Consider the following 13,960-nt stretch of genomic DNA (forward strand, 5'->3'; position numbering starts at 1 on the left):
AAGAAAGAAGCACATATGTTCCGGAGCTGGCAACAACATTTGGATGGAAGGCAACGAGAAAAGCAAAAGCAGCTCGGGTTTTTCTTTTTCTGTTTTTCCCCCCAAAAAAAGATGTGAGGTGGACTGACTGACTGACTGCCGTTTGGATTTATTTCCAAACCATCTGTGAATTCTGCTGCGTTTAGTCCCTTCTTCAAATGTCTTCACAGATCTATTTCCAAGCAATTATTCAGAGTCGCAAATAACAATATCTTCCTCTCGTTCGGAGCCGCATCAGATTTTCCGCTTGATCCCAGAGTCTTTGGGATTTTTTTTCCCATCGTATTGCATAGGAAAACAGGAGCAGAAGCCAATTATCTCTGCAGATAAAAACGAACAGATATTTGGGGACAGAGCCTTGTTAGAGACAGAACAAAAAAAAAACAAGTGCGGCATTTGTTTGAAAGCGGTCCGCCTTCCCTCCCCGAATCTGTATTTTTAACTTGCACATTTTTCATGCGACTTCGTTGCAGAATTGCGCTCTCGTTTGTCAGCAAAGCCTCTTGCTTTATGGAAGAGAAGCAACGCAGCTGCACAACTTAGGCCTGACCTAGAAAAGAGAAAACAGGTTGCTCCAGATCCCGTATTATGGATCGCTCGCTTTGCATTTGGCATAATGAGGTGCATCGTCGAAGCGGCTTCTTGGGAGTTTTCGTTCGCTGTTCTCCGAGGCTGAGAGAGAGCGACTCACCTAACATCATCCCACGGGTTTCAGTGGCCGAACCAGGACTCGAACTCTGTTCTCAAGTCAAGATCCAGTGTTCAAACCATGACACTGCTCTGAAGCTGCAGAACCATTTCTTCGTCCATGGCATTCATTTCCCATCATCTATATATATAAAAGAGTGATGGCATCACGGCGACGCACAAAACAACAAAACTACAGGCCCCCCAACCTCAAAATTTGACAACACAACCCATCATCCACACCTCTAGGGTGATACAACAAAAAGAAAAGAAAAATAAAGTCCTAATTCGAGAGAGAGGAATAATTGCTTTTATCCAATTGCTGCCAGTTAGAAGGCTAAGCTCCACCCACTTGGTCTCCTAGCAACCCAATAAAAATAATAAAAAACACTAAAAAATAATAAAAAACACTAAAAAATTAATACAATAAAATACTATAATAACAGAAAATAACTAAAAAGAATACAATAAAATAATAAAATATAATAAATAAAAAGATAACTTACAATAAAATTAATTTAAAAGTACAAATAACGTCAAATAAAAATTCCACAACAATTTATAACCAATACCACCACCACTTTGCCACAGCAACGCGTGGCCGGGCACAGCTAGTCTATATATATAAAAGAGTGATGGAATCACGGCGACGCACAAAACAACAAAACTACAGGCCCCCCAACCTCGAAATTTGACAACACAACCCATCATCCACGCCTCTAGGTTGATACAACAAAAAGAAAAGAAAAATAAAGTCCTAATTCGAGAGAGAGGAATAATTGCTTTTATCCAATTGCTGCCAGTTAGATGGCTAAGCTCCACCCACTTGGTCTCCTAGCAACCCAATAAAAAATAATTAAAAACACACACAAAAATTAATACAATAAAATACTATAATAACAGAAAATAACTAATAATAATACAAAAAATAATAAAATATAATAAATAAAAAGATAACTTACAATAAAATTAATTTAAAAATACAAATAACGCCAAATAAAAATTCCACAACAATTTTTAACCAATACCACCACCACTTTGCCACAGCAACGCGTGGCCGGGCACAGCTAGTTACAGTATATGGCAGTGTAGACTCGTATAATGCAGTTCAATGCAGCTAAACTGTATTATATGGCAGTGTAGGCTCGTTTAATGCAGTTCAATGCAGTTAAATTATTATTTGGCAGTGCAGACTTGTTTAATGCAGTTCAATGCAGCAAAACTGTATTATATTGCAATGTAGACTTATATAAAGCAGTTCAATGCAGCAAAACTATTATATGGCAGTGCAGCCTCGTATAATGCAGTTCAATGCAGTTAAATTATTATATGGCAGTGCAGCCTCATATAATGCAGTTCAATGCAGCAAAACTGTATTTTATGGCAGTGTGGACTCGTATAATGCAGTTCAATGCAGCAAAACTACATTATATGGCAGTGTATACTCATATAATGCAATTCAATTCAGTAAAACCACATTATAAGCAGCAAAACTGCATTATATGGCAATGTAGACTTGTATAATGCAGTTCAATGCAGCAAAACTGTATTATATGGCAATGTAGACTTGTATAATGCAGTTCAATGCAGTAAAACTATATATGGCAGTGTATACTCATATAATGCAATTCAATTCAGTAAAACCACATTATATGCAGTAAAACTGTATTATATGGCAGTGCAGCCTCGTATAATGCAGTTCAATGCAGTAAAACTGTATTATATGGCAGTGTATACTCATATAATGCAATTTAATTCAGTTAAACCACATTATATGCAGCAAAAATGTATTATATGGCAGTGTAGACTCGTGTAATGCAGTTCAATGCAGCAAAACTATATATGGCAGTGTATACTCATATAATGCAATTCAATTCAGTAAAACCACATTATATGCAGTAAAACCACATTATATGGCAGTGTATACTCATATAATGCAATTCAATTCAGTAAACCCACATTATATGCATCAAACCTGCATTATATGGCAGTGTAGACTCATTGAATGCAGTCAGTGCTATATGGCCCTGTCTAATTCAGATTGAAGACAGATCCTATAATGTGGATCCAAACTTCATGATATCACGGCATAGATCCAGCCTTTGACTTGCGCTGGGCTTCCATCAGGTTGATGCACTTTCATGTTTTGGACAGTTGGGTTGCTGTGAGTTTTTCGGGCTGCGTGGCCACGTTCTAGACCTTTCCGGTTTCCAACTTGTACTTTTAAAGCTCGGAACTCTATAATCAAGTAACTTTCCGAGTTTGGCTCTCAAAGGCCAAGCTATTTTGCAAGTTTCAGGAGCCTGTCTGTGGCATTTTGTTTCCAATTATGCAAGATGCATTGGCCACGGAGGGAAAGTTAAGCATTAAAGGTTGTGTTTGTTTACTTCGCTCCCGTTCTCCTTCCTGCAAAGTTTTCCTCTAAAAAGGCGGCACAGCCTGGTGTGTAAATCAGGACTAAGGCTCATCCCAAAAAATCCCGATCGCCTTGAACCTGGATTTGTAGAGCTAATTCCAGACTTCGATACGGGAACGATTAACCAAATAAAAGGCGGACATCCGTCTTCCGTGGGTGGCAAAGTGATGTGTGGGATTCTCTCTCTGCTCTCTAGGTATTATTTAGCATTTCGATATCGATGTTTGTGTCTTTAGAGATCACGACGTGGTCTTGTTCGAGGAGCGGCCATTTTTCATTGTCGCGTTAGTGACAGAAGGGCTCGTTGTGCCAGATTTATCTCTCTTCGTATTGATTCCGTGCCTGGCTCTGCGCTGCTGCGCACGGGAGTTCGGCCACGTCGAAAAAGAACTGGAGCCAATGGGAAGCCAAGAAAGAAAGACGTGGAGATGGAGCTGGCTTTGGAGGCACTGTTTGCCAAAACATAAGGTTTCTGAGAACCTTGTTATAATAATAATAATAATAATAATAATAATAATAATAATAATAATAACAACAACAACAACAACAACAACAACAACAACAACAACAAGAAGATGCTGATGACCCAAAATGCAGACACTGCAAGGAAGCTGACGAAACCATTGATCATATCCTCAGCTGCTGTAAGAAAATCGCACAGACAGACTACAAACAGAGGCACAACTATGTGGCCCAAATGATTCATTGGAACTTATGCTTCAAGTATAATGAGCTCGGCATGCTCATTTTCCAAGACTTTTGCAGGTTTGTGATCCCACCAGTTCTTTGCTGCTGGGAGGTGGAACTTGAGGCATAAGTTCCAATGAATCCTTTGGACCACATAGTTGTGCCTCTGTTTGTAGTCTGTCTGTGCGATTTTCTTACAGCAGCTGAGGATATGATCCATGGTTTTGTCGGTTTCCTTGCACAGTCTGCATTTTGGGTCATCAGCTGATTTTTCGATCTTGGCCTGAATTGCCTTTGTCCTGATGTCTTGCTCCTGGGCTGCAAGGATCAGGCCTTCTGTCTCCTTCTTCAGGGTCCCATTCGTGAGCCAGAGCCAGGTCTTCTATTATTATTATTATTATTATTATTATTATTATTAATTGCCTTTGTCCTGATGGCTTGCTCCTGGGCTGTAAGGATCAGGCCTTCTGTCTCCTTCTTCAGGGTCCCATTCGTGAGCCAGAGCCAGGTCTTCTATTATTATTATTATTATTATTATTATTATTATTATTATTATTATTAATTGCATTTGTTCTGATGTCTTGCTCCTGGGCTGCAAGGATCAGGCCTTCTGTCTCCTTCTTCAGGGTCCCATTCGTGAGCCAGAGCCAGGTCTTCTATTATTATTATTATTATTATTATTATTATTATTATTATTATTATTAATGGCCTTTGTCCTGATGTCTTGCTCCTGGGCTGCAAGGATCAGGCCTTCTGTCTCCTTCTTCAGGGTCCCATTTGTGAGCCAGAGCCAGGTCTTCTTATCAGCTTTTCCTTCAATTTTGTCAAGGAACTTTCCATGCAATGTTTTGTTGTGCCAGCTGCCAGCTCTAGTTTGTAGTGCGGTTTTCTTGTACTGATCTTTTGTCTGCTGTGCTTTGAGGAGTTTCTGATTTTTGACTTCAATCAAAGCAGGTTCTTCACTTTGCTTGACATCTTCTGCCAGGGCATGTTCTTCTTCTTTGACTGCTTGTTTGACTTGTAAGAGTCCTCTGCCCCCTGATCTTCTAGGCAGATATAGCCGGTCAACATCACTGCGAGGGTGCAGTGAGTGATGAATGGTCATGAGTTTTCTTGTTTTCCTGTCCAAATTGTCCAGTTCCACCTGTGTCCAGTTTGTTGTGCCAGCTGCCAGCTCTAGTTTGTAGTGCGGTTTTCTTGTACTGGTTTTTTTGTCTGCTGTGCTTTGAGGAGTTTCTGATTTTATTATTATTAATTATTATTATTGCTTTTGGAGTCTGGTCTGGATTTGGAGTTGTAAAGGGAGTTCTATGGAAACACTATTTGCAAACTGGCCTTCTTGCCTGTTCCAAGGTTTTCTCATCAATATTTGTCCTGCCCTCAGAGGCTGAGAGAGCGTGACTTTCCCAGGATCCACGTCTGGCTGTGGACTCGAACCCTGGCCTCCCGGATCTGTTTGGGAAGAAGGCTCATGGAAGGAGAGTGGAAGTTGCTTCCGAAGTGGGAACCCAAATGGCTGCTCCTGGGGGTTTTGTTTCAAATAAAGGATTATAATCTGCTAATCCCCCCGCCGTTCCTTCTTCCCCTTTGTGTGTGTTTTTCTTCGCCATCTGATCATTTTCTCTCCTCGGAGCCATCTGTGGGAGACTCCGCTGTGCTTTTCTTCTGTTTTCAACAGTTCTGCTGTTGCCATTTTCAGATTTTTTTTTCCCCCCCGTCCAGTTGGTGCTCTTCCATAAATTAGGAGAGCATTTTCCTCTCCCTTTGAGTGCGAGAGAGATAGAGATAGAATTATGAACATCGTTATAAGGCGGGATGTCGAAAAACGGAAGGTGTAGCACAATGTTGGGCAACCTTTTGCGCTTGGTGTGACAAAATTCACCAAAAAACCTAGCATGAGTTGGGTGGTGTGTCACTTCAAGAAAAACACCATAATTTCCCAATATGTATAGTTTAAATAACAAAAATGTATAATCTATATATATAAACGGGTAATGAAATTTCGGCCTAGGACAAAACCACAAAACTACACATCCCAGAAACACTAAACTTGGCAGCACAACCCCTCATCCATGCCTCTACGTTCATACAACAAAAAGAAAAGAAAAATAAAGTCCTAATTAGAGGGAGAAGGAAGAATTTTTTTTATCCAATTGCTGCCACTTAGAAGGCTAATGAGGTTGGGGGGCCTGTAGTTTTGTTGTTTTGTCTGGTGCCGTGATGCCATCACTCTTTTATATATATAGATATATTTTGTCCGGTGCCATGATTCCATTACCCTTTTATATATATAGATATATAAAAATGTAATGTGCATAATTCCCATGGAATAAACAACAAAACCACTGGACCAAATCACACCAAGATAAAATCTGGACCTTCCAAGGGAGCAGTGGCCAGTTTTATTAAATTTCGGTCTCATCTTCTGCCTGGATCGTCCTTCCTTCCAAGGAGGAAACAAAGCAGGAATGCATCACTTTGGATTATTTCCAGGCAGCGTTTCCATGTCTGTCTTTATTTTGAGAGGCAACACCTGCTTCTTGAAGGGTGGCATTTAAGGAAAATACCGAATTGTTGCAGCAAAAGGGTTGGAATGACTTGCCCTGCGGTGCATTCAAAACGGAAGGTAAAGAGGCTGAAAAGCGACAGAGATAACTTAGGAAACATTAAGCGAAAGACTGGCAGCGAAATTGCTCAATTTAAAGCAACTGCTGATAATGAGCAAAACCGGAAGCATGGATACTGAGTCCCAATAAGTAGGTATTGTGGGCTGTGGCGCAGTTGGTCAGTAACCAGCTGCAATAAATCACTACTGACTGAGAAGTCATGATTTCGAAGCCAGCCCAGGTCAGATTCTCTTTGGTCTGTTTATATAGGGGCTCTCACATACCAGAGGGTAATTGAGGTTTTATGGATTGTTAGGTTCTCTTCTTCCAGTTGTGCTGTGGGTCAGTCTTCCACCAGAAAAAGCACCAAGACACACGCTGGTAGATTCCAACAGGTTTTATTGTACAGAATACCAGAACCTTCTCTTTGGCCCGTTTATATAGGGGCTCTCACATACCAGAGGGTAATTGAGGTTTTATGGCTGGTCCGTTTTATGGCTGGCATCTGTTCTTTGTCAGAAAGCACCAAGACACACGCTGGGCAGATTCCAACAGGTTTTTATTGTACAGAATACCAGAACCTTCTCTTTGGCCCGTTTATATAGGGGCTCTCACATACCAGAGGGTAATTGAGGTTTTATGGCTGGTCCGTTTTATGGCTGGCATCTGTTCTTTGTCAGAAAGCACCAAGACACACGCTGGGCAGATTCCAACAGGTTTTTATTGTACAGAATACCAGAACCTTCTCTTTGGCCCGTTTATATAGGGGCTCTCGCATACCAGAGGGTCATTGAGGTTTTATGGCTGGCCCGTTTTACGTCTGGCATCTGTTCTTTGTCAGAATGCACCAAGACACACGCTGGGCAGATTCCAACAGGTTTTTATTGTACAGAATACCAGAATCTTCTCTGTAGCCCATTTATATAGGGGCTCTCACATACCGACCGGAGATGTCAAAGATTGGAGATCATGACACGCGGTCCCAGCAAGAGAAATATAATTTGGCATGGGGGGGTGGGGTGGCGGGTCCACGTTCAACATCAGCAGGAATCCACAAAGAGTGCAAAATAGTGTGAAGCTTGAGTGTATAATAATATTAATGGTGGCATAAATCTGTGTGTCTTTTCCTGGCCATCCCTGCGAGTTTACCAGGAAAGGCTCGATCATAATGAAGAGAAGAAGCTGCCTTGTTCTGGCTCAGTCTTGGAATTGTCAGCGCTGACTAATACTAGCTCTGCAGAAGCCCAGGCTTCCTCCAGGAATCGCAAAGCTTCCGGGAATATCCCACCTTCTGCCCTTTCGGCTCCCACCAAAAGAAATCCGTGGGCATTTCTCTCCGGGCAACACAATGATATTTTCAAAAACATCGCCGAGCCTTAGAGGTTCATCACTACGTTGGAAAGAACTTGATGGCAAAGAGCAACACAAGTGTCAGTCATCACTCCCTGCAAGAACAAATTCGGGCTCTGACTGTGAGAAACAACGGGGTATAAGAGGGTTGTTGTATGTATTCTGGGCTGTCTAGCCATGTTCCAGAAGTATTCTCTCCTGACATTTCGCCCACATCTATGGCAGGCATCCTCAGAGGTTGTGAGAAATAATAATAATAATAATAATAATAATAATAATAATAATAATAATAATAATAATAATAGGATTGTTGTATGTATTCCGGGCTGTCTGGCCATGTTCCAGAAGTATTCTCTCCTGACATTTCGCCCACATCTATGGCAGGCATCCTCAGAGGTTGTGAGAAATAATAATAATAATAATAATAATAATAATAATAATAATAATAATAGGATTGTTGTATGTATTCTGGGCTGTCTGGCCATGTTCCAGAAGTATTCTCTCCTGACATTTCGCCCACATCTATGGCAGGCATCCTCAGAGGTTGTGAGAAATAATAATAATAATAATAATAATAATAATAATAATAATAATAATAATAGGATTGTTGTATGTATTCCGGGCTGTCTAGCCATGTTCCAGAATTATTCTCTCCTGACATTTCGCCCACATCTATGGCAGGCATCCTCAGAGGTTGTGAGAAATAATAATAATAATAATAATAATAATAATAATAATAATAATAATAGGATTGTTGTATGTATTCCGGGCTGTCTAGCCATGTTCCAGAAGTATTCTCTCCTGACATTTCGCCCACATCTATGGCAGGCATCCTCAGAGGTTGTGAGAAATAATAATAATAATAATAATAATAATAATAATAATAATAATAATAATGACCTACTTTATATCCTGGTGCTGTTTGGTGGAGGACAGACCAAGGATGATGAGACTTGCAGTACCTTCACTCACTTTCTGAGACCACTGCAACCCCCACCAATGACTGATCAAGACCAAACTTGGCACATGGAGCCCCCATGACCTATTCTACATGGGGGGTGAACCATGGACGATGGGACTTGCATATGGGCGTTGTAGTTCACCCACACCCACTGAACCCAGCTGACATTGGATCTAGACTGTACTTGGAACACAGGCAAACAATGCCTTTCTCAAATGACCCAGGCACCACCGGGTCCCCAAGCTAGTACTAAATATAATAATAATTACAAAATAACTAGATCATTGCAACAATTTCTATGTTGGAAAAGGCAAGAAGGCACACAACAATTTGCAAATAGTAGGGTTGTCCAAAAAATCGTTTTGATTCTTATATCGGAATTATTTCGGATTGTTCTCGCTTTTTGAATCGAGTTCCGAGACGTTGTCCCTGGGCGCAACTAGCAATGTAATTTGAACCATCGTTGGCCCATTCTCTAAATGTGTCTTAGTGTTTCGTTAATTTTTTCCCCCAAAAAATCATAAAAGACAGGAAATGTTCTGCAATTTGTTGAGCAAAGACTGTTGAATGTGATCTCCCACTGTACCAAATTTGATAAGGATAGCTCAAGAAATGAGGACAGGAGAGCCCTGTAAAAGTCCCCCCCAGCTTCCTTTTTTTTTGGCGACTGCACATGCGCGTCCGCCATTTTAGAAACATTTAGAAATATTACGAATTTTCGGAAATATCCGAAATTTTTGGGTGAAAAATTCGGAAATACTTTCTATATCGAAGTGCCGGCACCCTCTACTTTAGAAACGAGAATTGAATCATTTTTTCCATCGATCGGACATGCCTAGCAAATAGTGTTTCGGGAGGACTCACCTTGCAACTTCGAATCCGGATGAGGCTCCAAAACCCATCATCATCACACTAATGATAATACCAAATAATACTACATTGCAACAATTTATTGTCCCATGTATTCACCCTCCTTGCAAAGGTTTATTTTTGCCCCAAGAATATAGACTTTGCCACCAACAAAGCCATTCTTAACAATGAAATTGCATGTGGAAGGATAGGGCTTCGGGCTGACTTACGAATGGGATAAAGAAAAGCAAGAGTGACGGAGAAGCCATTTCCCTGAAAGAATTCGTTCATGCGGAAGAACCACCACGTAGCCATCGCATCCTTTCAGATCTCAAGGCAGGGCACAACGTAGTTAAAGACGTCTATTCAAAACATATTTAAACAAAGTTAAGATGCAACCATAAAAGTGTATATTAAAACATGCAAAAGATAGAATTGAGGGTTGTTGTGTGTTTTAGGGCTCCCTGGCCATGTTCCAGAAGCATTCTCTCCTGACGTTTCGCCCACATCTATGGCAGGCATCCTCAGAGGTTGTGAGGTATATTGGAAAAAACTAAGTAAGGAAGGTTTATATTTCAGTTTCCGTTTTCCCATATAGCTTCAGGTCATCCATGTACATCAGATGTGAAATTTTGTGAGAATTCTTAGATGTTTGATAGCCGAGATTTGTTTTTTGTAAGATTGTTGAGAGAGGGATCATGGCAATAATGAAAAGCAGAGGGGACAATGAATCTCCCGGAAAAGTCCTCTTCTGATGTTGAATTATTATTATTATTATTATTATTATTATTATTATTATTATTATTATTGACACAACGATGTTGTATGACACAGCAAACAAGAAAGACATGCTGGATTTCGTTTCACAAAACCACAAGTCGAACACTTCCCAAGTGTCTAGGACTGTGTGATGTATTTTCGGATGATGCTGCAGATCCCAGTCGGGTGGCCTTTTGCAGCTGGCAGATCGTGATTTTGTCAATGTCTATTGTTTCCAAATGCCGGCTGAGATCTTTTGGCACGGCACCCAATGTGCCCATCACCACCGGGACCACCTGTACTGGTTTCTGCCAGAGTCTTTGAAGTTCAGTCTTGAGGTCCTGAGAGCGGCTGAGTTTTTCCTGTTGTTTTTCGCCAATGCGACTGTCACCTGGGATGGCGACATCAATGATCCAAACCTTGTTCTTTTCCACAACTGTGATATCTGGTGTGTTGTGTTCCAGAACTTTGTCAGTCTGGATTCGGAAGTCCCACAGTATCTTTGCTGCTCATTTTCCAAGACTTTTGCAGGTTTGTGATCCCACCAGTTCTTTGCTGCTGGGAGGTGGGACTTGAGCCATAAGTTCCAATGGATCATTTGGGCCACACAGTTGTGCCTCTGTTTGTAGACTGTCTGTGCAATTTTCTTACAGCAGCTGAGGATATGATCCATGGTTTCGTCGGTTTCCTTGCACAGTCTGCATTTTGGGTCATCAGCTGATTTTTCGATCTTGGCCTGAATTGCCTTTGTCCTGATGTCTTGCTCCTGGGCTGCAAGGATCAGGCCTTCTGCCTCCTTCCTTCTTCAGGGTCCCATTTGTGAGCCAGAGCCAGGTCTTCTCTTTATCAGCTTTTCCTTCAATTTTGTCAAGGAACTTTCCATGCAATGTTTTGTTGTGCCAGCTGTCAGCTCTAGTTTGTAGTGTGGTTTTCTTGTACTGATTCTACTCTAGTTTGTAGTGCGGTTTTCTTGTACTGGTTTTTTGTCTGCTGTGCTTTGAGGAGTTTCTGATTTTTGACTTCAATCAAAGCAGGTTCTTCACTTTGCTTTACATATTCTGCCAGGGCATGTTCTTCTTCTTTATTATTATTATTATTATTGTGTTGTCTGCTACCGGGACCTTGGTAAATGGAGACACCACATCGAAGCTGATCAGCATGTCCTTGGTGCTGAGCTTGAGTTTGCTGATTTTTTCTATGACGCGAGTTGAGTCCTTGATGTCGTGCGTGGTGTGCCCAATATGGGTTTGCAGATGTGCAACCAGGAATTTTGGGGGGTGCAATGGCACTTACATTGGGTCTGCGCAGGGTGGAGTCCTTATGGTTAGAATTGAATTGGGCTGGAAAAAAGCAAGGCCCCTCTTTCTGGACTAAATGACAAGACTCTTTTAAGATCAAGAAACGGCGTGTCCTGCCGCCCCAAAGTGGTTCCCTCAGAGGTATCGATCCCGCTCGTCTCCCTCCCTCCGTGGAGCTCAAAGGGAGGCAACATGTGTAAACACAACGTCGTCGCTGTTCCCGGAAACATTGAAAAACAATACGTAGATATTGATTAAACGCAAGCAAAGGGTTTGAGGGAGAAGGCCTCCTTGGTTCCCCCATCAGCCTTGCACGGTTAGGACTACAAAGACTTCTGAAGCCCATTAGCCATCCATTATTGACTGCAAACCCTTCCTCATTAAGACCGGCTTCTTGTTCAACTGCAAGGGAAGGAAGATAAACACGTTTATCTGGACTGGCAGTTTGTACGCCAATCTCTGCGTACAAACACATGAACAATGGCTGTGGTTAATTGCCTTGGTTTGGGAAATGGCCAGAGGGATTTGCCCATCCTTCCTTCTTGTTGTTGTTGTTGTTATGCCATGCCTTTGATTTCAAAGTAATCATCAATCCTTCCCATCAATTCATAATATAGTAGTAGTAGTAGTAGTAGTAGTAGTAGTAGTAGTATCGAGGCCATGCCTTTAATTCTAAACCAAGCATCACCAAACCAATGGGTTTAGTTAATTTCTCTGGCTTGGGAAATGGCCAGAGGGATTTGCCCATCCTTCCTTGTTGTTGTTGTTGTTGTTGTTGTTGTTGTTATGCCATGCCTTTGATTTAAAACTAGTCATCAATCCTTCCTATCAATTCATAATATATTATTATTATTATTATTATTATTATTATTATTATTATTATTAGTAGTAGTAGTAGTAGTAGTAGTATCGAGGCCATGCCTTTAATTCCAAACCAAGCATCACCAAACCAATGGCTTTGGTTAACTGCCTTGGCTTGGGAAATGGCCAGAGGGATTTGCTCATCCTTCCTTGTTGTTGTTGTTGTTGTTGTTGTTGTTGTGCCATGCCTTTGATTTCAAACTAGTCATCAGTCCTTCCCATCAATTCATAATATAGTAGTAGTAGTAGTAGTAGTATCGAGGCCATGCCTTTAATTCCAAACCAAGCATCACCAAACCAATGGCTTTGGTTAACTGCCTTGGCTTGGGAAATGGCCAGAGGGATTTGCTCATCCTTCCTTGTTGTTGTTGTTGTTGTTGTTGTTGTTGTTGTTGTTGTTGTGCCATGCCTTTGATTTCAAACTAGTCATCAGTCCTTCCCATCAATTCATAATATATTATTATTAGTAGTAATAGTATCGAGGCCATGCCTTTAATTCCAAACCAAGCATCACCAAACCAATGGGTTTAGTTAATTGCTCTGGCTTGGGAAATGGCCAGAGGGATTTGCTCATCCTTCCTTGTTGTTGTTGTTGTTGTTGTTGTTGTTGTTGTTGTTGTGCCATGCCTTTGATTTCAAACTAGTCATCAGTCCTTCCCATCAATTCATAATATATTATTATTAGTAGTAATAGTATCGAGGCCATGCCTTTAATTCCAAACCAAGCATCACCAAACCAATGGGTTTAGTTAATTGCTCTGGCTTGGGAAATAGCCAGAGGGATTTGCCCGTCCTTCCTTCTTGTTGTTGTTGTTGTTATGCCATGCCTTTGATTTAATCAATCCTTCCCATCAATTCATAATATTTTATTATTAGTAGTAGTATCGAGGCCATGCCTTTAATTCTAAACCAAGCATCACCAAACCAATGGGTTTAGTTAATTGCACTGTCTTGGGAAATGGCCAGAGGGATTTGCCCATCCTTCCTGTCCAAGGGGCAACTGTCTCTGGGCTTATCTGGTCACATTCTGGTAAATAACGCAACAACATGTTAAGCGCAGGGACATTTCTGGTCCGGCTGGTTTCCAAGGCGCAAAGCTATCGGAGAAGTGGGGCCGGGGGCCGACGGGTGGCCTCCTTCAAAGGCCGGGGGCTTAAGACGTGGCCTTTTAATGGGATTGATTCCCCGGCATCGATATTCCTTCCCTCCTTCTCTGCATTATCTCCACAAACGCATTTAATTAGCTATTCAGTGCGCAAGAGGGGTGTCGAGGAGAGGAAAGCCGCCTCACTTGTGGAAAGCTTTGCTGATTTTGCAAGAATCCCGTGCAAAAGGAGGCGAAACGAGGCCCTTGAAACGCCTATTCGAGCCAATGGGTTTGAACCTATTGCGAGTATTGCTTTTGGGGGCCGTATCCCCCTCCGAAGGCCTTACTCTGTCAAGGAAA

This window comes from Anolis carolinensis, unplaced genomic scaffold, assembly GCF_035594765.1.
Source record: "Anolis carolinensis isolate JA03-04 unplaced genomic scaffold, rAnoCar3.1.pri scaffold_7, whole genome shotgun sequence".
Classification (NCBI taxonomy): Eukaryota; Metazoa; Chordata; class Lepidosauria; order Squamata; family Dactyloidae; genus Anolis; species Anolis carolinensis.